Source organism: Sceloporus undulatus, chromosome 5 (genome assembly GCF_019175285.1).
Source record: "Sceloporus undulatus isolate JIND9_A2432 ecotype Alabama chromosome 5, SceUnd_v1.1, whole genome shotgun sequence".
Taxonomy (NCBI): Eukaryota; Metazoa; Chordata; class Lepidosauria; order Squamata; family Phrynosomatidae; genus Sceloporus; species Sceloporus undulatus.
Window position 1 is genome coordinate 186,850,367 of NC_056526.1, and position 23,832 is coordinate 186,874,198.

The following is a 23,832-nucleotide window of genomic DNA, read 5'->3' on the forward strand; positions in this document are numbered from 1 at the left end:
ACTAGTTTGTTTGTCACAATACCATGGGGGTCTTCAGTGAAAGCTTTACTGAAATTAAGATATGCTGCATCCACAGCATTCCCTTCATCTACCAAAGCGATAATTGTATCAAAAATGGAAATAAGATGACTAGAACATGGTCATACCAGAACACAGGACTGTTCATTGACCTTTTAAAATAAAAATAACTGTGCCAAAAGTATGCTTGTTGAACATCTTTAGAAACAACTGGTCCATATCTGGTTGATCTACAAAAAAGAAGCCATTTCCATTCTCAGAGGACAATTACTCTATAGAGGCATTATTTAGTTCTGTCATTGCTATTCTTATACAGTGCAATAGGTTGCTCTTCCACAGTGAAACTTGGAGATAGTGTTTTGTAGGTTTCAGTCCTTCCGGAAAAGGTGATTTCAGGAAGAGGGGGTGCTGGTAGATCATTGCACAGTCCCAAGGTTTTCTATCTTCCCATTCCACACACACCATACTGTTTAACATATACAAGCAATTGCTGAGAGAGGTATCTGAAAGTCTCGGGGCATGTTGCCTCAGGTATGCTCTTGACTAGGGTTGCCAAAGTGAAAATTGGAAAAGGCTCCTGGACTTTTAAGGTTTGTATAGAAGAAGGAATTGAAGCAGGTGTTTCTGGTCACACAAGCAAGTAACAAGCAACTCTTGTTGAAATTCCCTCTTCTACGCAACCATTAAAGGTGCCCTCCCTAGTTTTCACTAGGGCCTGATGTCAGTAACAGAATAGATGTGAGCAAACAATCTGAAGCTTATTTCATAAATCCAGAGGCGCTGCTGGTCAGTTGAAATACAGATCAGGGAACCAGGGATTAACTCTGTGCTGAGTGTGATTATGCTTAGGCATGGTCAGTGGCTCCATTATCACTGGACAGTAACTTCACCCTCAGCTTTAACTGCAGCCTCTATTGCTGCTTATTCTAATATATAAATGTGATCTTTAAAATTAATTTAGTCTAATCTGCTAGCCTGTAAAAACTCCCATCTAACTCATTCTTCTTAATTTTCTTTAAAAAATATTTGAAATAACAGGGTCAATGTTTTCCAGAACCTACCATAACCAAAATTAACATAGATTAAATTAGAATACAGAAGAAATCAAATCAAGCAAAATACACAAAGTTAAAAAATGAAAGAGAAGCCATCATTTAAAAAGGGCATATGAGTACAAATCTGTGGTTGGCTTTCAGCACAAATGACATTCTAAAGGACATTTGTAGTGCAGATAACTCTCACACTGAGAGATATAGCTCAGTTAATGAAATAGAAATATTCCTGGGCATTACTACTTTAACATACAATTTGGTACCAGAGGCAGAAAGAATATGGATTTCTACATAAAAGGAAGAGCAATTCAACATGTTCCAGCAAAACTTTTTCTTTAAAACAACATTCACATGCGAGATGAAACAACTGCAACATTTAGAACCTTCTGAACATCTAAAAATGATGACTCCCCCCCCCATCATTCTCCATTTTGCTTATGATTTCCCTTTCTGGTGACCAAATTTATGTATCTAAGGCCCGTTCCGCACGGGCGGAAAGTACATGCTGCGCACGTACTACGCCATCTTGACTTAGCGGATGCTTAGCATCTGCATGTCGCGTGGTGGAAATGACGCCGCATGTGCGCCATTGGCAACTTGCAGCATCATTTCCGTGCCACAAAAAGAACCCACTTTTTGTGGGTTCTTTTTGCTGCATCTGGGAATTGCGCGGTTTGTCCGCTGCGGTTCCCGGACCCAGCAACCAGCAGCGCCGGCAGAGGGCCCTTTTTGGACACTCTGTAAAGCGCCTAAGGTTCTTTTTCTTTTAATAATGATGCAGGTAACAGGTGAGGCAGGCTTATCTGCTTTCTACATTTCTCTCTGTTTTGCTGTTCACACATGCTAAATAACAGACTTTGGAGGCAGCTGCTGCTTATCTTTCCTGTTGTTGACAAGCAAGCACAGCTATAATAGGTTGGCTAGTGTGGAATCCCATTCTCTCCCTGCTCAAACTCTACTGCTTTGCTTACCATAGACATACTGCTGCAACCTGGCACCAAAAGTTGGGTTTTCTCACGTCCTTCTTCACCATACCCCCAATCCCTACGCAGCTAAAAAAGCTTCCAGGTAGACAAAGGAAGAAAAGGAGTGCTGGGAAAGCATAAAAAAGGAACTTCACTTTCACAGTCTTTGTTAATGGACAGTGCTGGTATAAGTAGGTGTAGTTAGCAAAAAGAAAGGCAAGGCTCATCAGGAACCTAAGTTATATACTGATCACACTTGTGTTGTTCCAGCAGCTACAAATGCAGAAGTGAGTGTTTTTGTAGCATGGTCCTTCACAGCCCTATCAAAAAAAGGCAGCAAGCATTTGCAGCAAACCTCAAGACTTCTGTGTGTTGAAGAGACCTACTATCATTAAGAGAGTAGTAGTGATTCAACATGATACTACATATTTTCTTGTAAAAACAATAATGCTGGCAAAGATGGAGAGAAGGAGAAAGAGAGGAAGGCCACATAGATGGATGGACTCCATTAAGGAGATCACGGGTTTATAGGAGCTAAAGAGAGCAGTGGAGGGCTCGCTATGGGTCGAAATCAACTTGACAGTGGTTAACAACAACAAAATGTGCCGGCAAGTCCAACTTAGGGTGATCCTCTCCTGAGGTTTTCCTTGGCAAGATTTATTATTTGTTGGGGGTTTGGCACTGCCTTCCTCCTGCCTAAGGTCACCCAGTGGGTTTCCAAGGCTGAGTGGGCATTCTAACCACTAGACCACATTGGCTACAGTCAGTTTTTAATTCATTAAAATTAAATAGTCCATTTAAAAAATAGTCCTGAGGTGCACATTAACAGGATCCCCTATGGCAGAGACAGACACACATGCTCTCTTTTGTTACTAAAAATTTTCATCACTCTATTCAACTAACTCAATTGCATTACAATGGAGAGGACTACACATTTGAATAAATGGCTAATGCTTTCTCTCTAGTGTTTTTTTTTAAAGTGTTCAAATGTTCTTGAATAAATCACCTGTGAAGTTCTTTGTACAATCCATTTCATACCGAATGGGTCTATTACTCTTCCTCAAATGCATTCTCCATAATCCCCACGAGTGGAAAAAAAAATGTGTATCACAATGAGCAATATTGGCTCTGCAGTTCAACCAAAGCTAACAGAATGAATTCCAATAACAGATTGAATTTCTTCCAGTAATTACTATATCAAGCCCCATTAACTTGCTTTTGGCTATTGCAGCTCTTTCAGAATGGCATCTACTCTTCATTCAAATGCTAAAAGTAGTGAGGATCCACCTTCCCCTGATGGATTCTCTCCCAGTACAAATATAATCACACTCACTGTTAAAATTGTATATCCAAGCAACAGCATTTAGCAGAGTAGCAATGGGATGTAGTACTGTTTTTCAGCTTATTTTATGCAATATCAAAATGCAATTTGTGATGTTACAGAGAAGGAAAATAATGGAAAGGTTCCTTATTTGTCCTTGAAGCAACCATTCTTGACCCCACTGATTTACAGGGCAAAAAATTAGAATGGCCTACAGCACCTAATGAAAAAACCATGGAGAGCAATTACATTTCAAGCTTTTAAAGAACAATGACTAAGCTTAAAAGTTGAAGGAGACAATAAAAGCATTAAAACAATCAAAGAAAAAATATTAAGCATTTATCGCTGCAAGATATACTGTCTTTGATAATAGCTATACAAAATCAGCAGGCAAATTATTTTGCATTTTAAGAACAGGTGGAGTGCAAAAAAAGGAACAGTTGAGGGGTGGGGTGCTTCTAACTGTTAGCCCAGATTAGAAGATAAAATATGCACTCCAGGTATAAGTTTAGAGTAATTATTTCATTTATGAAATTATGATCAGAATCTTTAGTAGATCAAAAGAATTAACAGTGTGGCCTGAATGTCATTTTCAGGAAGTCCAACTGCTTTAAAGAGCCTTCCCCCTGCCCTTGGGGAACAGAATAGGATATTCTTAAAGCACCTTAAATATCTAAGAGACAAAAATAATTTGATTAGCAACAATTTCCCCCCCAAATGAATTTTAGCAAGAGTGTGATGGGGAGCAGCAAGTTCAATTTAAAAGAAACAAGCTGACTCTAAGGGTAGAATGTTCCCCACAGTTATGTAAAAGTTATGTGGGACAAACATTCATGGATACGACAAAACTTGATAAAAAGTAGTAGTCAGAATCAAACCCAGAAAAGTTTAACACAGTGGTTTGCAAAATGTGTTCTGGAAAATGCACTAAGAGTTGCTCAGTGAAAAGATCAATAACAAGAGGCCTTGAGTTTACATATATTGCACAACTACTGCAGTTCTATACCACGTGAATTATCATGTCTCCATCCAAAGGAATCTTGCTTTTTTTTTTCCTTTTGGTAATGCGCTTGGTGTTCTCTTTCATTGTAGTTTAGGAGATTGTGCCAGAACTCTAGCAGAGAATTCTGAGAACTTTATCAAACTGCAAGACAGACAATAGAATCCCAAGGATCCTGCAGCATGAAGCCATGACAGCAGAAAGTAATATCCAACTGCTATAACTTTGTAGTACAGATATTTCCAGATTCCCTGAAAGATAACTGATATTGCACTATGCTAGCTCAAACTAAAATCTAGACAGGTTGGATTCTGAATCAGTTGCATTTGCGTTACAAAAGCCTAACGTTTTCATACTGCAGATATCCCTGTCCTGCTTGATTATCAGGAGAACAACAACTGCATTCTCAACAGAGGCCAAATCTAAAGCTAATAGTTAAAGACTGATGAGGTATAGATCAAATATATGCTGCTTAAAGTAAGTTTCTACTCCCCCTATGACAGCTGTTCCCAATGTTATCTAAGAGTTAACAGTGTTGATTCTATAAACAGCTATTTTTAACAGCACAAGAACTAAACTAAAAGCAAACATGTATCTCAGAAAATAGAACAAAAATGGATGCAAATTAAGTGAATAGCCAAATTAAGAGAATGGACAAGTTGGCATCTGTGTTTGTTTAAACACAGCATCTGCACTAATAAAAGCAATCTTAAACTGATCCTGCAATTTACTATGTATAATGGAAACCTCTCCTACATGTTCCTTCCAAAGAGTGCCCTAGAATAAGCATTAAATATCAACCCAATTTTGTTTAATACCCCATACGGAATGATGTTCCTGCAACAAGCACACCTTCCCCCATTTAGAATGTAGTTTTGGTTTTAATGAAAGGTACAAAGCAAAGCACTTTTGTTATGGCCCAAGAGAAATTTAACAACTCTAGAGAAACCAGAATGGTGTTCTGTGGTTCACGTCTTCATTTTGTTTTCCTGATGAAAAACAGCAACTTGACAGAACCAAACCACTGCTACTAATTTCAGAATGGAATTGCGAATCAGATATCCTTCAAGTGTCAGGAAAATGAGTGTAAAGAATATTCACACTTTGTGTTCTCCTTAACTAAAAAGGGGATCTCAGGCGGTCTCCCGGCACTTTGCTTTGCTCTGTGGGGAAGCTGAAGCCTCCAGACTGCAGGACTTCCCCACGGAGCAAAAAGAACACACAAAAAGCGGGTTCTTCTTGAGCACGATTATGATGCCGCAGTGCACCAATGGAGCCGTGACGTGCGGACGCTAAGTGTCCATTGCATCAAAATGGTGGCGCCCATCTGTACAGGGTGCCACCATTTTGATGCCCTCGTCATATGCAAGGGGTGCCTGGAAGTGCCACCCCTCACATGTGACAAGGGCGCACTATAGCACCCGTCTGTATATTATTATTAGTATTATTATTATTAACCTTTATTTATGAAGCGCTGTAAATTTACACAGCGCTGTACATGCAATCTTTTTAGTTAGACGGTTCCCTGCCCTCAGGCTTACAATCTAAAAAGACATGACACAGAAGGAGAAGGGAGTGGTGGAGGGAAAGGGTAAGAGGTCCAGCAGTATAGCACCCCAGAAACTCAGGAAAGGCACTGTGTAGAAAAAACTGTGTGTGAGAGAGAAAGGGGAAACAGCATTTTGTCAGAACTGTTTTTTCTGTGAAAATATTCACAAAATAGTCTTAAAATATGAACAAAAATCCAAAAAGGGCAGGGGGAGCATAATCTTTCCAAGATGGGAGAGGACCATTCAAATGTTTCATTGTACAGTGGACCCTTATTATACGCTGGGGTTTGGTTCCAAGATCCCCCGTGGATAACAAAATCAGTGTATGCTCAAGTCCCATTAAATATCATGACATAGCAAAATGGTGTCCCTTATGAAAAATGGAAAATCAAGGTTTGATATTTGAAATTTATACTTTTTTTTAAAAATTTTAAAACCGGGGTTCTTGAATCTGTGTATCAAAAATCCATGTATAAGAAGGGTCTTTTTTTTTTTTGATCCAAGGTATCCTACATCAGCAGCAAACTGCTCATAAATTGAGGTCACTGGTCACTAGTCACATACAGCTTCTCTTGTATGTCAGTTTTGGAGAATGATGAGATCAGCAGGTACAAGGGATAGAGATTTCCATCACTGATGAGAAGGTATGTAATTGGACATAGATGTATATTCAAGCTAAATTGGAGAGGAGGGCAAAAATGTATTTTAGAAGAGACCATAAGAAATTATGGCTGCAACTGGTAGGTTTGCTCTAGATGCTGAACAAATGCATACAAGTAGTAAGAAAAACAAGTGCCAGTGTGGTGTAGTGGTTTGAGAATTGGACTGCAGCTCTGGAGACCAGAGTTCAGTTCCTCACTCAGCCATAGAAACCCACTGGGTGACCTTGAGCAACTCACATTCTCTCAGCCTCTGAAAACTCTATTAAAAGTTTGTCGTAGGTTCTCTGCAAGTCGAAAATTACGCAAAGGCACACAACAATAACAAAGGAAGTAGCATGTATGTAAAGGGCTTCAATCTGTGATCTATGAGGCTGGTCTTACATGTCCAAGGGGGATACAGACCGCCCCTTTGGGATGGCCTGCACCCACCCTTTCCCCAACGGATCGGGGCCTGAGCGGCCACACCGGCAGCCCCAGAGGCCCCGATCCACTGCTTTTCCAGGCCTCGGGGAAGTGGCAAAACGCTGCTTCCCTGCAACCTGGAAAGGGGTGTCCTTGGGGCTTCATGCCCCAGGACACCTCAACAGCGGTGGGGAAAGAGAGAAAGGGGCCTCTTGGCCCCTTTCTCTTCCGTATTGCTGGTGCGGCTGTGTAAAGGCCACGCCAGTGATAAGCATGGCGAAAGGAGCTGCATTTCAGAGCTCCTTTTGGCACCGCTGAAAGGGCACCACAAGCACCCTGTAGCGGCACCAGTATGTCACACTGTGCTGCGCCGTTTGGACGCGGCACGGCCGTCACATCAAAATGGCAGCGCCCATGTAGACAGGATGCCACCATTTTGATGTATGGAGGACGTACTAGGGTTAGGGAGTGTGTGAATGGTGTGCGCTCCCCAACCCTAGAATTGCCGCCGCCATGCTACATTTTGGCGGTATGTATCCCGCCCAAGATATCCTTAGGTTTATAGAATTGGATGTGACCCCAAGTGTCACCTGGTGCCAGTACAGAAATTCACAGTTACAGCAACCCAAACGAGGTGAGAGTCTACCCAGAGTTTTAAAACTTTCAGTAAAAAGAAGTTTGTCATTTTCTGTGGCAGCCACTGTCAAACAGCAATTACCATCAGGAAAATCTTCCTAATGTTTCGTTGAAATCTGCTTTCTTCTTGTTTGAATCTACTGCTTCAAGTTCTATCCTAAGGACAATATCAGAACACAAGCTCACTCCATATTCTACATCACTGCTGCTCAAAGTTAGTTTAATGCCAGTCAGGCAATTAGCCTAATCCACAGAAAATTTCCAGGAAACAAAAAAAGAAAGTTTTAATTAATGGACATAAATATGGCCCCAATCCTTGGCACACTAGGAGGAATCTCCTACTCACTCACATCACCCTGTCATTCTGCTTGACAGCACATATTCAGTCTACTCTTTTCTAGACTAAACACACCCAGATAACCCAATCTTTTCTCATAGGGATCAGTTTCCAGACCCATTATCATCTTGGTTGCCCTTTTCTTGGTATGTTCCAGCTTATCAATGTGTTCATTAAACTGTGGTGCCCACATCTGGACACAATGTTTCAGCTATGGTCTGACCAAAGCAAAACAGAGCGATAATATTGACAGTGATCTTGAAGTAACCAAGGACAGTATTGCTTTCTGTGATCATCCATTCACTTTGGAACACTCTGTCTTCTCTATTCTGTAATTGCCACATCGGGCACAATTTCAAGAGCAGTTTAAAAAAAAACATACAAGGAAACATCTTGCCATAAAATTCAAAGATGTCTATTTTATTAGTGAATGGAGGAAGGGGAGAGCTAAAACCATGATTCCTCTAGTACAGTGGTTCTCAAATGGTGGGATGAGACCCTGGAGGGGGGGTGCAATAGTTGCACAAGATGGGGCACAAGAAATTTTTTCAGGTCTGCTCAAGAAGAGAGAGGAAGAGAGGCAGGAAGAGTGGCACTCATTCACTGTATGCACACACATGCAAATACAAACAAGCCAAGGGAGAAAGATATTTGCCAGGAGAAGGAACCGCCATGGAAATGTGCCAGAAAGAGATGCCGAATGAGAGGGGGATTTACAGGGAACAACAAACACAAGGAAGAAGAGAGAGGAAAGTTTCAACAGGCAATGTTGAATGGGATAGGTATCCTTGCACTGGCAGGGCTGGCTGCTGCTGCTGCTGCTGCTGCTGCAACTCCTGATCTAAGGAATAGCAGCATCACCAGCAAAGAGCAAGAGCAGCCCAAGCAATGTGGAGGCTGGAGTGACTGCGGGGGGGGGGGATCTCACATTCTCTCTAAGGAGCTGCTTCTCCTTGCATTCTCCCACCCACTGGCCGCTCCTTGGGTTGGCTCCACTTTTTGAAGCCTCCCTGGGGCTCCTTTGCTTTTTTAGAGCTCTCATCAGAGGGACATCTGAAGGGTGAGCAGTCAGCCACTCACTCACAAACCACAGGGTTGTGAGTTCAATACCAGCCAGAGGCTCTGGATCAACTCTGTCCGGTATCCTTCTCCTAAAATGAGTACCCAGCTTGTTGGAAGTAATTAGTTTACAGATTGTAAACTGCTTCATATATTGGTAAGTAGTATAGAAATGTACTTGCTATTGCTGGCTTGACTTCAGGCATTGGGGAATGTTGTGGAGGTCAGCTGTGTGCATATAGGTGCAACATGTTTTTGTAATTGTAAATTTGAGTCTACACATGAGAGAGAAAGGGGGGCTATGCACTCCATCCAAGGAACAGCCATACCCACACCCAGAGGAAGGGTAAACACTAGGAGAAGCAGTGTCTTGGAGAGAAGGTGACACCTATCCCATTCATTGCTGGCTATTGTCACTTCTTCCTCTCCTCTCTGTCTGTTCCTGCCTGAGAATCCCCCCTCTCACCCACCAGTTCTTTCTGGTTCAATCCCACAGCAGTGCCTCCTTCTGTCAAATACTTTACTCCCTTGGCATGTTTGAATTTCTGTGTCCATGTGTGGTAAGAATGAGGGCCCTTTCCATCCTATAGTGCCATCTCCTTAGGACTTGAAATGGTGTCCACTCACAGTGGCAACTTCTTCCTCACTTATTTGTTTCCCTATCTTATCTGACAGCTTAGAAATCAGAGATAAAATACTCCTTTGTCTTGAGTTAGGTGTTGGATTTATTTAAATAAACTGCTCTAATCTGAATGATGTTATTCCCTTATAAAATGCTAAAATATGAATATATATAAAAATGTGGTCAAAGATATGCACATTAAACAAACCACATTTATTCAGTCACTACACTGAGTAGGGGTACACGATGTCTGCATGCAGCTGTAAAGGGGGACCACAGAGGTAAAAAGTTTGAGAATCACTGCTCCAGTACTTTAAAATCACTGCAACAGAAATTTCTTCTCTTTCCCTTCTTCTGAAGCTTTTTACATCTATGAAAAAGTAGCTTCAAAGAAGTTTCATGGCCTCTAGACCAGGAGACCAAAGTTAAGTTTATACAGGGGTTCACTGCGGAAGGAGAATGGCTCTCCTCCTGATTCTGCTAACAGAATGAGATCCCCAAGCCAAACCATCTGTTTGACCTTAAGAGGTAGTCAGAGCAATATAAAGCAATACAGAGATAAAAATCAAAACAAAGTTCACAGAAACATAATGATGTGCATAACTACCTAAAACAACTAGAGACAGGTGAGCTTTCCCTATAATAGTATGTCATTTGGCACCACAACTGAGATCTCTTAGGAAGAAGGTAGATAATCTAATATTACTGCTGGGATAGGATTCCAACTAAGCCTTAAATGCTCAATCTCATTACAAATGTTACCTGGTAAGAGAGTCTTTCAATGACACCTTTGTCAGTAATCCCCTAAGCCTCTGATCAAGTGAGCACAGGGGTCATGATCTTGGCAGGACATCAGCAAGGAAGCCCTTCTTTCCCTCGCAGCACTTTCCAACTCTTCTGACAGACTGTCTCAAAGTAAGAATGCAGTAAGCACTGAACTGCTGATTGTAACCCAAGGACTGAAAGATCAAAGAGAAAACAAATTGGGAAAAGAGTCTACAGGGATTGTTTTTATTTATTGTGTATCATAATTCAGATCAAAATGTCATGAATGCTAAGAGGCAGATGTAGGCAATATCTAGAACTGTCTTCTGCTGAGTTGTCATCTCCATCTTTTCTCAGAGATTTACAGTGCAAATAGTATATAAAGCAGAAGGGCTTTGGGGTTGAATCCTTGCCAGAAATAAAGCATATCCACAAATAGAAGTCCTTGTTTTAAGAATCCCAGCTAGTTACCCAGCATCAGTGAAGTTTTGAGTCTTTTACTCCAAGTCTCAAATCCTAGTCTGGGAGTCAACTTTAACATAACAGTTAACCAAAGAACTCAACTTCTTGGCTGATGACTGGGGGCAGGGAGGGGGCTGGCAACCAGTTGGCAAGGCAAAGGAAAGGGAAGGAGAGGTCAGTGAGGTTTTGGACTGGCTATGGAGATGGTAACTTGAGCAGCACAATTGAAGTGTATCAGGAGAAGGGAAGGGGCAAGAAGACTGTCATGGACCATGTGGTTGTTCCCTCTGTGTGTATGTATTTCTGATGGAGGTGGGGAAAGGAAAAGGATCCAGGTTGCTGAAATAGATCAGTGGCACGGGGGGGGGGGGGTGAGGAAGAAGCAGCAGGGATACAAGAGCAAATGGGAAAACTAACTAAAGTTTGACTTTGAGGCTGAGGTCTGCTTGGCAGTCTGCTACTTAGGAGAAGCTTTAAAGGATTCCCCCACCTCAAGCCTGCTGCCTAACTCCTTTGCTGTGTTCTCCTCCAAAAAGAGCTTCCTGCACTTCCAAAGGCAAGTATTCCTTGCTGCTAGGAAACTGTTTAGAATACTCCTCCTCCTCCAAGGCAAGTAAGTCAGTAACTTAAAAGTTACAAGTCTCAAGTCAAATTGAGTCAGTGCTTCATTTATGGCAGAGTCAAGTTCACATCAAGTCACTGAAATGACTTGAGCCTGACTCAAGTCCAAGTCAAAGGACTTGAGTTTACATCATTGCTGAGCATTATCCTACTGCAGGATATATTCCATATGCTTCTCTAGCTTTCTGTGCTTCCTTTTCAACTAAGAATTTTCTGTAGATTTTGAGCTGATTTATTTGTCACTGAATTGTTTGGGGGATTGATCTGTGCCTTCCATGTTTATGCTGTTGGCTTAAACTACAGCTTTTTCCTGAGCACACCAGTATCTTCCTCATGATTCTCAGTGCTCCTACACTGGCTACTTTTGTTTTGTCGGAACTTAACATCTGAAGGTGATACAGCAGGGAATTATATTACTACAGCTATAAATTCATGCCAATTTTCTCCCAGTTAAGAGGGGCACATTATATACCACTGTTTTATCATGCCCTTTTGAAATTAGGGAGATATATCTCTAGAAATGATCTCTCATTTTTGCCTCAAGCTGGAATGCATATTCACTAACTTGCAAATATAGGCTAAGAAACTGTCAGTACCTCCCTTTAAATAAAAGTTTATTATGGGAACATTTGATCTGGAAATATTCTCTTCAAAAGCAAGAAAAGTAGCAATATATTAAATCCAACCTTCAGTTGGAAGGAAGAGGTGAAAGGAAACTAAGTTTTTACAGGCCAATGACTAAGAGATCAATTTACAAAAGGGGTGTTCTTTTAAAAATTTATAAGTGGGGTTGGAAAACTGAGACTCATAAACAGCTGGAATTTATGGAATTTATGGAAAAGGTATTTGACTGCAAAACCACTTCAGCTTTCATTCATGCCTTACAATATCAAAGGGAAATGCTGAACCACTTCCTTGGCATTACATTGAAGCACATTTATCCGTTTTTAGGATTATGCTGCATATCTTAATCAATGGCTAGCCTTCAATGGCTGTGAAAATTTAAAAGGCCCTAGGTGAAGTCAAGCAGGCATCTGAACAAAAGCCTTGAGTTTGGAAAAAAATCATTTTCAGTTATATAATTGTCTTCACATATTAATGGTGACACAGCAAAATGTTAGAAGGAGATTCACAATGTATGACAAGGAATCAAATCAAATACAAGGTGATCTTTCACCCATGTTCTGCTTCAAGTGGACTATCATGCGTCTCATTTTGAACTGTTCAGCAACCATTAAATTTGCAGAGTTTGGTAGCCAACTATTGCTACTACTGGAAATACTTCATAAAGTGAAACTATTCTTTCTCCAGGACCACATTGTTCTAAGACACATAAACATCACTTTCTGGTTAAAATGAAACTGGAAAAAGTTTTATATTTTGATCATGCACAGCACTGAGGTCTATCCCTGTCAATTACTCTTTTGGTTTCTCCTGTTTTCTTTAAGGCATTGTAATATAGCAGATAATGCTTGCAAATACACCCTGAAGTAACTTTTGCTCAGTCACTCATTCACAGAAAGTTTTTGAGGTGGTTAAATGGAACAGCTTAATATATGCATCCTTAAACCTTGTGTGTGTGTGTGTGTGACATTGATAATTTGATACAGGAACAATCTTGTTGCAGAATAGAACTTGCATAATCTCTTTCTGTTTTGTGCCTTAAAGGTATTTCCAACTTATGGCAAACCTATTACATGGCAGTTTTGGCAAGATTTGTTCAGAAGGGATTTCTCTAAGCCTTTCTCTAAGGATGAGCGAGTGTGTCTTGCCCAATGTCAAGGAGACTACACATTCAAACTCTGGTCTCCTGGACTCCTAGTCCAATACTCTAACCACTACACCATAGCTCTAATGGACTAATGGCTAACTATGGATTAATTAATGGACTAATTGTTTTTATTTAAAGAATCATTTTTCACAATTTATCCATGACAGACACATTTTGGAAATTATAGTTTAGTCACACTTTCATATTCTCTTTGCTATCAGACTTGAACAACAAAACAGACAGATTACGGAGGAAAGATTTCACAGGTTTGTTCTGTTGGCAGAACGGTTTCCACATGCAGATCTGGAAAAGGGTGATCTCTCAATCTACAGCTTCTCGTTCATAGTTAAAGCCTTCTCTAGGATCAATAAACACAGGACAGAAGGCAAGATGTGGTAATATTTTGCTTTCTTCTATTTTACAATCTGGCAATCCTATCAATGTGGTCATCTGTCAGGAGTGTTTTGTGTATTCCTGCATGGCAAGGAGTTGGACTGGATGGCCTTTATGGTCTCCTCCAATTCTATGATTCTATGATCTTCTGCAGCTTTCACTTTATATCTCACATACAGTTTAACTCTTCCATACTACTTAGGTGAATGATGTGCTTCACATATACAGTGCGCCTGCATCATACGCGGATCCACCATACACAGCTTTCAACATAAGCTGAAAGCTGCGCCGGAAGAAGCAATGGTGCATGCCGGAAGCAATGGTGTGTGCGCCCATGGCACACGCCCTGTTCCGCACCACATCAAAATGACCAAGTGTTGGCATAACCTCCTGTGAAGAGGAAAGCTAAGCAACTCTTGATTGGAATCAGACAATCACAGTTCAGGGAATGCTGTGAAAGGGGAGAAAGGAGGAGAAAGGATAGAAAACTGAGACTTGTCTCTGACAGAGGGCAAGTAGAGGAAAGACAGCATAAATACAGAGGAAAGACTGAAGAGAGTTTGGGGAAAGATGGCTTAGAAATACAGAACAGCTCTAACAAATATAGGACAGTCAGCCAGGGGAAGAACTGAATAAGATTTGGGGGAACTGTGAATGATTAAATAATTCAGGGATTAATGTTGATCTAATTGTGGGGTGAATGTGATCTAATTTGTGTATTAACCAACTTGTACTTCTTTATTCTTTTTTACAACTGTGTCTAGCTGTTCTTGTTAAGTTTTATAGTCTTGTCATGCTTGCCACAGTGAGTTCACTGAACAAAAACATCCACTGCTCCATATAGGGATCAGCTTGAGACCCAAGTATCCAAACTAGGGAAGGGTCTAGAGTAGAAAAGGGTCAAGGATAGTGAAAGGACTACAAAGGTTTCGAACTGCAGGCGCAGCCTGGAGAAGGGATCCATCACACCCCCACATGAGGAAAGGTTACAGTGTCTGGGTTGCTCAGTAGACATAATGGAACTGGATAAAAATATGCATGTTGCAGAGAAAGTGAATAAGGAGAGTTTTGTTCTCTCTTTCATAATACCTGGAGCTATGTAGCAAAGCTTAATTCTGGGAGACAAGCACATAAAACAGGAATTACATCTTCACCCAAGGCACAGTAAACCTGTGGGATTTGCTCATCACAAGATGTATCAATGGATGTCAACTTCGTGGAGGACAAGACTATCAATGACTACCAGTCGTAATGTTTTCTTAAGTAATAGAGCAGTCTGCATGTAAATAATAATTATTAAGACATATGAGCAATAACATATGGACTCCTAAAAGGCAACTGGCTAGCCTTTGTGTGAAAAGAATGTGAGAACACATTCAGAATTCAGAAACAGTGTCCTTCGGTCTGAGCCAGCATGGCTCTTTCCAAAGTTACATCTTGAAGCCCTCACAATTTTGAAGATGTCAGAGCAGAGGTGTTACCATTATACTTTTAATGCATCAAGGTTTGCATGTGTATGTTTTGAATGATGCTTTGTGTTTATCCTCAAAACAATACATTTGAATTTGATGCAGTTTATAAATTCACATGCAATACCAAGTACAGATTTAAGCTAACATTCCTAACTGTGGCCCCAAATTATGGCCATCATTTACAGTTCACACTTTGGGGAGAAGGCAAGAAACACAGAAAAGAAAGGACTGCCATTAGCCCTGTGGAACTGCTGCAGCTAGAAATTGGAATATTAAGCATAAGAAGCAGATGTCAAATGTTGAAAAATTGAGGGTCAGCATTAAACCAGAAATCTAGAGCTGTTCATTTAATGGCTTTAATGTAACCATTGGGAGGCAATCACTGTCATAGCATGGTTAGTCTAATAGGCTTGATAGAGAGAACCTGCATAAGAGAATGTGGAAATATGCTGCTGTTCTTCTGTTTTTTCCTGATTTGAGGAGCAAATAGAGGGCTTAATTTTACAGTGTAATCATCACCTATAACCTAATCCAAAGTCCAATTCATAACCATCTCTACTGGCCCAAGGCCACATTTTTTCTTCTAGGATCGTTGCCAGAAGAATGCTCTAAGAATCAGAGCTTTGGCAGTGACCAGACAATGGAGAAGGGCTCTTGGGTCATTGTCACAGCATTTATCAACTCTCTCTGTGCCAATACAGGGAAAGTATTTGATGTAAAAGAAAAAGCACTCCCCTTGCCAAGATTTCTAGTCATGTTGGTAGCATATCCAGGAAACAGGCTCCCCAAAAACTGGCCTCAATAAACCAAAGCAGGAGTTTTAATTTAATGCAACTGATGGCTGACTGTGCATACATCTCTTGCACTTGTTTTAAAAAAGTGGAGGTGATCTCTAAGCGGTTTCCAACTCCTCTAACCCACTGCAAGGCAAGTGAAGAGCAATCTGTGATAATCATTTTGAAAGATCATACTGACCAAGTATGCTAATGTTGAAAATGATGAAAACCAAATTCTGCACAACGTCAAAAAGGTTAATCCTGCAAACTCAGATTGCTTAAACCAATGTTTCCCAAATTTAACACAGCCTCAAGTGTACAAATATCCACTTTGATGTCCTGCCATGAACAATGTACTTTTTATAAATCCCCCAAACTCTGCAGGTATCTTAGAACTGGCAAAAACATTAAAAGTTAAAATAAAAGCACTCTTGCATTACAAGTCAAATACAATACTTATAAAAGATCACAGCAATAGTGACTGCTGGCTTCACTGGAAATAAGGAGAAAGTGAACAGTACCCAAAACACATGAAATGTATGGTTATATAACCACAGTTCTGAATTACCATTTTTAATAAAAAAATCAGTACAGAATTTGGACTAGAATACAAGCCACAGTGAAATTTGCGAGGCATCAAGGAATTTCAGCTACTGAGATGATCATATTTTTATGATCATATTTTATATTTATATCTTTTAATTCATTGTTGCCTGTTTCCAGAAGCACATTTGTGTAAAAATCACCAATAATGCACAAAACCCACAATTCTCCCTGCTCCTGGAAACAGTATCTTTTGAATGAACATCATAATCTTCACACACTCACCCTAAAAAGCACCCCTATAATTTTCACTTGAAAAATCAATTTCCTCTTGGCCAGTATAATAAATTGGGACGAAGGCTAACTCTTGGCACAATCAGGGTAAAAATCACCCAGCTACAGCCAAAACAATATACACAGCAGAGTATAAAAACAAACAACAACAAAAACCAGCAATTGGTATTGGCAGTGCACTGGCCACTTTTCATACTTAAATGGAACAATGACAGACAGTTGATTCATCCAAATTCCCAAAGGTTTTTATCTTCAGTTATAATATGAACAATATAAAATAGCATACACACAAACACACACACACAACTCTCTGACTTTCAATCAACTTCAAAGTCTGCTTCACAGCTACAAAATAAAACAGAGTAGCTCAATGCAATAACCTGCTGCTCCAACAATAGCTCACATCTGACAGTCTCCTGGTCCAGGAATATAGAATGTTGGTTATGAATCATCATTCAGTCAATCAAAACATTTTTTCTGTTGCTTAAAGGCATATTGCACCAACATATTGTTCACCAAAAAAAAAAACCTCCACAAAAACCTAATTTAGCTCAAAAAAAATCACTTTCCAGGAACGCACAAGGATTTTTGTAGAAAGTTGGTTGTTTTTACACAAAATTCACCAATTTTGTACAAAAGGAACATTTCTAAGAATAGTGATTCTTTGAGGAAAAGTTGTGATCAGAAACATACCCAATATTGGACATGTGGCTGCATCATTGATATGTTTAAGACCAGTATTATTTGGCAGCTTTATTTCTGGTAGTTTTCTAATAATGCCTAGCATGAAATTAGCCTTTTTAAAAAATATTGCCCAGAAACCGGTTTCCCATTTGCATCATGCTGTTTACCATTATCTCAAGATCATTTTCTTTATCAGTTGCTTACAGCTCAGATTCCACCAGTGTATATCAGAAGTTGAAACCTTTCATCCTCATACAGTATATCTAATTTTGCACATATTTATACTGAATTTTCATTTCTTATTTTAACATTAATTTCTGCTCAATCTGGAGAAATCCTTTTGAAACTCTTCTCAAACCACTTTTATTCTTGCTACCTTAATGTTCAGTGTTGTCCACAAACATGGCCACATCACAACTCACCTGTAACTCCAGGTTGTGCACCAGGAAAAATGATATGCACAGATATAGGATGGGGGATACCTGACTGAACAAGAGACTTCTACATGTGGAAGGGATCTGGGAGTCCAAGTAGACCACAAACTGAACATGAGTCAACAGGGTGATGCAGCAGCTAAACAGGCCAATGCAATTTTAAGCTGCATCAATAAAAGTATAGTCTCTAGATCAAGGGAAGTAATAGTGCCACTCTATTCTGCTTTGGTCAGGCCCCACCTGGAATATTGTGTACAGTTCTGGGCACCACAATTCAAAAAGGACATTGAGAAACTGGAGCATGTCCAATGGAGGGTGACTAAAATGGTGAAGGATCTGGAAACCATGCCCTATGAGGAAAGACTGAGGGAGCTGGGGATGTTTAGCTTGGAGGAAAGAAGGTTGAGAGGTGATATGATAGCCCTGTTATTTGAAGGGATGTCATATTGAGGAAGGAGCAAGCTTGTTTTCTCCTGCTCCAGAGAACAGGACCCGGAACAATGGATGCAAGCTGCAGGAAAAGAGATTCCAGCTCAACATTAGGAGGAACTTCCTGACAGTAAGGGCTGTTCCACAGCGGAACACACTCCTTCCTCGGAGTGTAGTGGAGTCTCCTTCCTTGGAGGTCTTTAAGCAGAGGCTAGATGGCCATCTATTTGGGATGCTTTGATTGAAGTTCCTGCATGGCAGGGGGTTGAACTGGATGGCCCTTGTGGTCTCTACCAACTCTACGATTCTATGATTCTAGGACATTCGCTACAACTTAGTCTTTGTAGAAAAGCTTGGATATACAAAGTCACAAGAGAAACAGGTTGCGATTTTGTATGTTTAATTATACACTGAGGTAAGTTTGCTTCCCTGCTGTCTTCTCCCCATCTTAAAGACTCAGCAGAATTCAACTTTCTTGAAACTACATCTTATTAGTATCTTATTTGTGTGTCTAGGTTCTTAAGAGTAACCTTGCTTGGGTATCTGATCCATCTTCTCAGCTCACGTCTTCATTAATCCCTTCCCCAGCTTGAAAAAGTCAGGGCTTAGTACAAATTGGAATATATTTCCCATTCTCAAACACTTCTCGAACCCCTAGGAAAAAAGATAACTCTTCCCTCAGCTTCAGCAACATATTTTAGATACCTATTCTACTGAACACCTGAAGACTCAACATAATCCCCTTCAGGTTACAATGCATCACACATGAGCTTGGTAAAGGAATTTTCTTTGCTTATTTATGTTTACTATCAAACAACAGTAAGGTGGGAAAATGCTCTGCCACAATCCAAACACCTATAAAATAGGTCAAAATTAGCACAAGCTTTCCCCCAACCCAGTCTAATAAGGATCAACAAATTTATATACTCCTGCTGCATCCAAGATAGTTGACATTTACATTCTATATATCTGGAACCTAAATGTCCTTTCATTTTTCATCTATGGCTACAGTTCTTTGTGTGAATCACAGAACTATTGCAACCATAGCAACAATTAAATTAGAGTAACACTCCATATTTCATATATATCCAGTCTTTTAAACCCCAGAAAGAAGCTTTCTATTTTGTGGAATACACATCACTGTTTTATTGATTTATTGATTTATTTAAATGAACCTTTCTCTTGAAAAGTCTTACCAGAACGCTACTCTTGAAACAAAACGGGATTTTGTTTGGATCTAAAACATTATCTGAAAACCTGGCTCTCCTCCACAAAACCCTGCTCCAACCCCATGTGTTTCAGAACTATTAATGGCTGGTCAGTTTGAGGAAAATGAAAATCAGAATTCTCTTGATTACGCTTTCAAAATAGCAGGCAAGTGCAGAAGGAAAAAGAAACCCCAGATCTATTACAGAATATGGAGTGGCAATCTTGTCACTGTATTCAGGCTCAGTTTAAGTCCTCGGCGTGGGGGGGGGGGGCGGGATGCCAATTTCATCTAACGCTTTCCCCTGTTCCCTGTATTTGATGAAGCATGCTACAGCTACAGGCAACATGCAATTGTGGAATTTCAAAACAGAATCAAGAGGACCAATAGTTCCAGCTATGCCAGGTGCAGGTTTGCACTTCCTCCTGCATTCTGGTTCACTAGGCAAAAGCCAGAACCACATCAAGGCACACTGTGTATTTGAGGAAGCCTCTGCACAAACATTGATAATGTTGTCCCAACATTTTGCATTTGACAAGTAGTACACTTGCCAAGAAAAGCAGCACTCTATGACATTATCTTTTCATACCATAGCCTTTTGTTCTTTTAGCTGCTACTCACCAGTGTCAACTATTCTTCTAAAATTTATCTCGGGAATACAATACTGTCAGCAGGAATTAGAAGCTAGCATCATTCTCCTGCAAGCAAACCAAACTAAATGCAGAGACTCTAATTTGGAATGGTTCTGTCAGATTTTATTTTCTGCTTTTCCACTCTTGTGGTATAATCACAGCAGCATTACTTCATTCTAGTGATACAGTCTAGACTGTAACAATGTTCTTTGAAATGAATTTGATTAAAAGTTGCTAAGCTCTCAGCTTCAGGCACGATGGAAAATGTGCTGATCACATGAAATGCAGGACAAGTTCAGTATAATGAGGGTCCAGTTGGCAGAATTTGCAGGACAACAGCAGCAGATTTCACTATAGTGAGGCTAATCCTGCCGTCAAAGCCAAATTAATACAGGCAGACAAACTGATCAGCAGAAAGCACACTGCAAACAGATGGGATATACAAGCAGGCATACTGCACAGAGACAAAACCCCCCCTAAAAATAGCAACATTACAATTCATCATTATCTTTAGCAGAAGATGTCAATTTAGGAGCCAAAGCAATAGTTTTCATAGTATTTGGAGGACTCTTGTAAGTCTTAAGTAAATTGCAGGTACCTCCCTACCACTCTATAGACTGATCCAGGAGACAAAGCAGGCCAGGGACACATCTCAGAACTGTCCAGAATCCTCATCTCTGCAATGCACCACACTTAGACTAAAACAACGCAAGATTCCTTGGGAGATGACAAAATCCATACAAGACAGGGCTACCATGATGTCTGTAGCAATTTAAAACAGTATTAGAGACCTATCTCTACTGGCAGCCCTCCCCAATCAATTTTTGACTTGTTGTATTTAAATTGGTGTATTTTTAATTTTATGTTGGATGATTTTAATGTGTTTTATGCTTTGTGTTTTAACTTGCATGTTCAAACAGTTTTATCTGTATTGTACCCTCCCACAGTAATAAATAATAACAACAACAACAACAACAACAACAACAATGTTATTCCAGGATGAGAGTAGTGACATGTGGAAATACTAGCTGCTAGAGAACTGCAGAAGAGGGCTATTGTCTTCATATCCTGCTTGCAGCTTCCCAGAAGCGTTTGGTTGGCAGCTGCTGGAAGCAGGATGTTCTGCTAGTTATTCCTTTGGTCTGTTCCAGCAGGAGTCTTCTTATATTCAGCAGACTAAATGAGTTGTAGAAAAAGTTCCCTGAAGGTAAGCATTTTGAAGAACACCCACCTGTGGTGAACATCCAGTGACATTAAAGCCAAATTTCATCAGTCATCATGGATGCGAGGAAGAGGCAGTACTCCGTACACAGCATGCCAAACACATCTTTCAAAAACTGGTTGGAGAAATGATAGAACTCATGGAAATGTTCGCCAGTAATTCCCAATTTTCAGAAATGGTGTTCGGATAAACCGCTTCAACTAACATTTAAAGTGCATCTGAGGAAGTAGACTGAAGTCTATGAAAGCTCATGCTGCCAATTTATTTCTTTCAGTTAGTCTCAAAGATGCTACAAGATCTCTCTACGTACTGACATTTAAAGTGATCTGGACGAATAAAACACAGGCCTTGAACTAAAGGTATACTTAAAGAAGAAAACGCTATTAATGTATGAATGAGGTTATACCTATATGTATGGGCTGTCAGTAATGACTAAATAAACTGCCATTCAAAATACTCTAAGTCAATTTTCATGGTACTTTAATACCAGATTAGGAGCAATCAGGATAAAAAATGGCACAGTTTAAATAGTCTGTGACCTTATTCTCCGACAATAGCACCAAATGGGTCCAATAATTCATTGCCATCTGTGCAAATGAGTAAACAGCACCACAGTTCAAGAGGCACATTCCACTGACAGAGAAAGGTTATCGTACATATGCCAGAATATAAATTACTACTCTCTCACAATTACACGTATCTGATTTTTAAAAAGTCACCATATCTGGACAATTGCTAAGAAGCAGTAGCTGTTTTAAGCTATCAAATGCCTGCAACATTCTATAGAGGCATTACTGATCTTAACAGCAGGAGGGGAAAAATACCACAAGCTAAATAGTTCAGCTCCAACTTGATCTGACATCCAATCGCCAGACATAAACATCTTAATGGACAGAGCTATTGGCAGCATTCAATTTCTCCATATTTCGAGCACACAGTGCTGGCAATATGATTTTGAAGTTCCTGACAGTTCACACTATAAAATATAAAGTTAGTAGGAGCCTCAAATTGAACTATGAGGTCTTTTGAATAATTAGGTTAGGTATTTCTTACTTCCCTACCAGGCAAAAGTATTATACATAACCTAAACACATACAATCCTGTCGATTTTAGAAGTGACACCATACCAGTCGTGTATAATAATACATCAATGGGAGACATCACAAAATACCTGGGGTCTTCATATAGGAGTGAGAATGAATCCGCATGAAATTCTGGAGAGTTGATGCCAGCCAGAGTCAGCAACACCTGGCAAGAAGGACCAATGGTCTAAACTCATATAAAGCCATTTCCTACATTGTTTTTACTAAACCTATTTTTCAATAACACTGTAAATTCTCACTTCATTTCCCATCCACTAAACTTCAACTATTGTGTTTGAGTGTTAGACTACGACTCTGGAGATCCCTGCTTGAGCAGAAAAACCCACTGGCTGATCCTGGGCAAGTCACACTCTCTCAGCCTCAGAACATGGTAATGGTTAACCTTCTCTGAAGAAACCTGCCAAGAAAACTTTATGATAGGCTTGTATTAGGGTTGCCATAAGTCAAAAATGACTTGGAGGCACACAACAAGAAGAACAAAATTATTTTTCCCCACTGAAAGAAGTCCTTTTGTAACTGAGTGCTTGGCATTCTGTAGGTTAGTCCTAGCTAGAATAGATAGACCCATTCAGTCAGTTGATGAACTGTGAGTCAACATGTAGATACATCCAAGTGATTTATTTCACCTGTTCCTGTTATTGAGAGTATAGTATTTACTTTCAGACACAAATTACTTTTATTCTTTAACTAGTCCATCTTCCTTTTCTTCTGCACAGGATACTCCAAGCTCAAGTTTCTGCCTACAAACATCCTTAGGTACTTGGAAAGCTCCAGGATTTACATACATTTATCTTATGTGTTGCCTACTGAAAAGCATATAGGCAACACACATTTATTTTGCCTGTGGACATTTTTAACCAAGAATCATGGGTGTTTAAGTATTAATTTCATGCTATGCTGCAACATTCCACTTGGTGAGATTTGCTTCTGGCTCTGTAGTGTTTGTTCACATATTGGCATAGATCTTCAGCTCAGCCAAGCAAGCTACCTCTTCAACACGACTGCTCAGTTAAAGTCAGATAGAATTCCAATATGCATCAACAGCCATTTCTTTCATCAAACAGGATTAAGTCCAAAATATTGCAAGCATTTAACAAATTAGGTAGCAACTATTTTCTCTTAAATATCCAAGTTATGAGAATCACACACACCAACATTATCTAAACAAAATCAGAGCAACCAATCTCTATTATTATTATTATTCATTTTGTTTCAGGCAACCTAAAATGAGTTATATATGAAACAATATCATAAATCTCTTGTCTGAAGCTAAATGGAACACTTTTTCAGGTGAATGTTTTAAAACTCAAGTACTGACTAAAACAGCTAAAAGGAAAACTAACAGAATATTAGTACTGATTAAGGATTAAAATCAAGCTGCAACACCACTTCAAAACCTT

General features: G+C 39.9%; 1 protein-coding gene across 2 annotated transcripts in view; it reads right to left on the reverse strand.

The window, feature by feature from the left end:
• CTNNA2 (catenin alpha 2) overlaps positions 1–23,832 on the reverse strand; it is a 637,223-nt gene that overhangs the window by 557,623 nt on the left and 55,768 nt on the right. The window contains exon 1 of one of the 2 annotated variants that reach the window (XM_042467967.1): positions 10,387–10,507. The exons of the other annotated variant lie outside the window; for it this stretch is intronic. The gene's annotated coding sequence lies outside the window, so the exon portion shown is untranslated. Of the gene's footprint in view, positions 1–10,386; positions 10,508–23,832 lie in introns of those variants that run through there. 2 annotated transcript variants of the gene reach the window in all.